Source organism: Oncorhynchus keta, chromosome 22 (assembly GCF_023373465.1).
Source record: "Oncorhynchus keta strain PuntledgeMale-10-30-2019 chromosome 22, Oket_V2, whole genome shotgun sequence".
Taxonomy (NCBI): domain Eukaryota; kingdom Metazoa; phylum Chordata; class Actinopteri; order Salmoniformes; family Salmonidae; genus Oncorhynchus; species Oncorhynchus keta.
In genome coordinates, this window is record NC_068442.1 from 54,855,644 (window position 1) to 54,860,693 (window position 5,050).

General features: G+C 44.3%; 1 pseudogene; it reads right to left on the reverse strand.

Annotated features, from left to right (window-relative positions):
• Positions 1-3,846: 3,846 nt before the first annotated feature.
• Positions 3,847-3,898, reverse strand: LOC118381814 (uncharacterized; annotated as a pseudogene).
• Positions 3,899-5,050: the final 1,152 nt, after the last annotated feature.

Sequence of the window (5,050 nt, forward strand, 5' to 3'; positions counted from 1 at the left end):
TATCCAGCCTGGTAGAGAGGAAGGCTGTCTGTTATTCAGCCCTGTAGAGGAAGGCTGTCTGTTATTCAGCCCAGGGTGATCTGAGCGCCCTGTAGAGGAAAGGATGTCTGTTATCCAGCCTGGTAGAGGAAGGCTGTCTGTTATTCAGCCCAGGGTGATCTGAGCGCCCTGTAGAGGAAGGCTGTCTGTTATCCAGCCTGGTAGAGGAAGGCTGTCTGTTATTCAGCCCAGGGTGATCTGAGCCACTCCACTGAGTTCAGCTCGCCAGTATTTACTATTCTTTCAGCTTCATGCGTGCGTTTGTGCTCTATCCTTTGCTTCCCTGGGCTCTCCAGAGAACCCTAAATCCAAGGGGCACCTGGGACTTTCAGTCTCCACCCAGTTCATTCTCCTCTTCCCTGTGCTTTCTCCCTCCACCTCTCACGGCATCATGTTCAGAGGTCTGATATGTGACTAAGTAGAATAATGTTCAGAGGACTGATAGGTGACTAAGTAGAATCATGTTCAGAGATCTGTTTAGTCTTGATTGTCTCATGTAAGCTGAATGAAATGGGGTTGGTCGGGGGAAAATGTATCTTTGAATAACTAGACCCTTGCCTCACCCATTCCCCTCAGGCCCGCCACCTAGGCGCCCACACAGTAGAGGTATTTCTCCCTGCAAAAGTACTTCCCATCTCTGCTACAGTACCTCATCCTCTCGGTCTTCCTCCTTGCCTGCATACAGTACCTCATCCTCTCTGTCTTCCTCCTTGCCTGCATACAGTACCTCACCCTCTAACCTCATCCTCTCGGTCTTCCTCCTTGCCTGCATACAGTACCTCACCCTCTAACCTCATCCTCTCGGTCTTCCTCCTTGCCTGCATACAGTACCTCACCCTCTAACCTCATCCTCTCGGTCTTCCTCCTTGCCTGCATATAGTACCTCAGCCTCTAACCTCATCTGGCTGATGAGGAGCAATTAGCCTTTACTGGTCGTTCCATTAATCTGGGAGCACTCTGGCCTAAGAGGGGTTGGGCAAGATGGGTCTTAAATCAAATCAAATTTCATTGGTCACATACACATGGTTAGGAGATGTTATTGCGAGTGTAGCGAAATGCTCCTGGATGGATGAGAGGCAGTGAGAAAGGTTCACATGGCTGAGGACCACAGCAGTGATCAGAGTAACACTCTCCATTCAACACCTTAGTGAAGAGTAGACTCGCATGCCTTTTCACCCTGGGAGAGGGTATATACAGGGTGTTACGGTACAGAGTCAATGTGGAGGCTATATACAGGGGTACCGGTACAGAGTCTATGTGGAGGCTATATACAGGGTACCGGTACAGAGTCAATGTGGGAGGCTATATACAGGGGGTACCGGTACAGAGTCAATGTGGAGGCTATATACAGGGGGTACCGGTACAGAGTCAATGTGGAGGCTATATACAGGGTGTTACGGTACAGAGTCAATGTGGAGGCTATATACAGGGGTACCAGTACAGAGTCAATGTGGAGGCTATATACAGGGGTACCGGTACAGAGTCAATGTGGAGGCTATATACAGGGGGTACGGTACAGAGTCAATGTGGAGGCTATATACAGGGGGGTACTGGTACAGAGTCAATGTGGAGGCTATATACAGGGGGTACCGGTACAGAGTCAATGTGGAGGCTATATACAGGGTGTTACGGTACAGAGTCAATGTGGAGGCTATATACAGGGGGTACCAGTACAGAGTCAATGTGGAGGCTATATACAGGGGTACCGGTAGAGAGTCAATGTGGAGGCTATATACAGGGGGTACCGGTACAGAGTCAATGTGGAGGCTATATACAGGGGGTACTGGTACAGAGTCAATGTGGAGGCTATATACAGGGGTACCGGTACAGAGTCAATGTGGAGGCTATATACAGAGGGTACCGGTACAGAGTCAATGTGGAGGCTATATACAGGGGGTACCGGTACAGAGTCAATGTGGAGGCTATATACAGGGTGTTACGGTACAGAGTCAATGTGGAGGCTGTATACAGGGTATTACGGTACAGAATCAATGTGGAGGCTATATACAGGGTGTTAAGGTACAGAGTCAATGTGGAGGCTATATACAGGGGTACCAGTACAGAGTCAATGTGGAGGCTATATACAGGGGGTACCGGTACAGAGTCAATGTGGAGGCTATATACAGGGTGTTACGGTACAGAGTCAATGTGGAGGCTATATACAGAAGAACCTGTAGAACCTTTCGAGGATCTGAGGACCCATGCCAAATCTTTTCGGTCTCCTGAGGAGGAAAAGGTGTTGTTGTGCCCTCTTCACGACTGTCTTGGTGTGTTTGGACCATGTTAGTTTGTTGTTGATGGACACCAAGAACTTGAGGCTCTCAACCTGCTCCACTGCAGCCCCATAGATGAGAATGGGGGTGTTGCTCGATCTTTACTTGTCCTGTCCACAATCTCCTTTGTCTTGATCACGTTGAGGAGAGGTTGTTGTCCTTGGATATGTTTCTGGCGGTATGCAACTTGGAGTGGATCTAGGGGTTTCTGGGATAATGGTGTTGATGTTAACCATGACCAGCCTTTCAAAGCACTTCATGGCTACAGACGTGAGTGCTATGGGTCGGTAGTAATTTAGGCAGGTTACCTTAGTGTTCTTGGGCACAGGGACTATGTTGGTCTGCTTGACATATGTTGGTGTAACAGACTCGGACAGGGAGAGGTTGAAAATATCTGTGAAGACACTAGCCAGTTGGTCAGCGCATGATTGGAGTACACGTCCTGGTAATCCGTCTGGCCCTGCGGCCTTGGGAATGTTGACCTGTTTAAAGGTCTTACGTTGGTTGCGGAGAGCGTGGTCACACTGTCGTCTGGAACATCTGATGCTCTCATGCGCGTTTCAGTGTTACTTGTCTCAAAGCGAGAATAGAAGTGATTTAGCTCGTCTGGGAGGCTCGTGTCACTGGGCAGCTCTTGGCTGTGCTTCCCTTTGTAGTCTAATACTTTGCAAGCTTTGCCACATCCGACGAGCGTAGGATTCAATCTTAGTACTGTATTGACGCTTTGCCTGTTTGATGGTTCGTCAGAGGACTTCTTATAATCCTCTGGGTTAGAGTTCCGGCACTCTATTCCCTTTATAGTACACTACTGTTGGCCCTGGCACCATTTGGTACACAGCCAGAGGGAACCAGCCAGGAAGGCTGTATAGAGAGAGATACCCTGTGGCTACCACACACAGCAGTGTTGAAACTACTTGACTGTTATAAGTCATTACTATTCCAATGCGATGTTGTTGTTGTCACGGTCAGGCTGGTTTCCCGTGGATAGAGAAGAGTTTTTATTTTTTAAAAGGACACTGAAGAAAGCGGTGTTTTCTCTCCTTTTGTTTATCTCTCTGTTCTGCTGTCTGTTTCCACAAGCTGTGGACTACAGAGATGAATGGCACTAATAATGAATACATTTTCTGCTCAGAATACTGTGCATTGTCCTTTTTATTCTTTACAAACTACAATTCAATTAGAGTCCCCTGTTGTTGGCTCGGAATCAGCACTTGCTCCAAGCACCGACACAGGTCACTGTCTTACATCAGAAAATCCTATATAGTATACTACTATGGTACAAATACTATAGTATACTACTTTGGTACAAATACTATAGTATTCACTGTAGTGTTTTTGCGGACTTTAGTATACTGTAGTATTTACAGTTAACTATAGTATAAATACTGTAGTAAAACAAAGCTAGTATAAACTATAGTAATTCATGTACTTGTGGATTGTAGTATACCATAGTAGTTACTGTAATGTTAATACCGACATTACTGTAGTACTTACTGTCATGTTTTTGTTTAATTAACTTATTAAACATAGAAGTGGAGGCTTCTCCTTCAGGAAACCTACTGGAGAAATACTGAAAGAGCACATTTTCCACAACCTGTTGGTAGGTAAGACTGGGGTCTGAACGGATAGCTCTTTTCTATATACACAATACACTGAGTGTACAAAACATTAGGAACACCTGCTCTTTTCTATATACTGTCGGGAAGACAATACACTGAGTGTACAAAACATTAGGAACAACTGCTCTTTTCTATATACTGTAGGGAACACATTAAACTGAGTGTACAAAACATTAGGAACAACTGCTCTTTTCTATATACACAATACACTGAGTGTACAAAACATTAGGAACAACTGCTCTTTTCTATATACACAATACACTGAGTGTACAAAACATTAGGAACACCTGCTCTTTTCTATATACTGTCGGGAAGACAATACACTGAGTGTACAAAACATTAGGAACAACTGCTCTTTTCTATATACTGTAGGGAACACATTAAACTGAGTGTACAAAACATTAGGAACACCTGCTCTTTTCTATATACTGTAGGGAAGACAATACACTGAGTGTACAAAACATTAGGAACACCTGCTCTTTTCTATATACTGTAGGGAACACAATACACTGAGTGTACAAAACATTAGGAACACCTGCTCTTTACTATATACTGTAGGGAAGACAATACACTGAGTGTACAAAACATTAGGAACACCTGCTCTTTTCTATATACTGTAGGGAAGACAATACACTGAGTGTACAAAACATTAGGAACACCTGCTCTTTTCTATATACTGTAGGGAAGACAATACACTGAGTGTACAAAACATTAGGAACACCTGCTCTTTTCTATATACTGTAGGAAGACAATACACTGAGTGTACAAAACATTAGGAACACCTGCTCTTTTCTATATACTGTAGGGAAGACAATACACTGAGTGTACAAAACATTAGGAACACCTGCTCTTTTCTATATACTGTCGGGAAGACAATACACTGAGTGTACAAAACATTATGAACAACTGCTCTTTCTATATACTGTAGGGAACACAATACACTGAGTGTACAAAACATTAGGAACACCTGCTCTTTTCTATATACTGTAGGGAAGACAATACACTGAGTGTACAAAACATTATGAACAACTGCTCTTTCTATATACTGTAGGGAACACAATACACTGAGTGTACAAAACATTAGGAACACCTGCTCTTTTCTATATACTGTAGGGAACA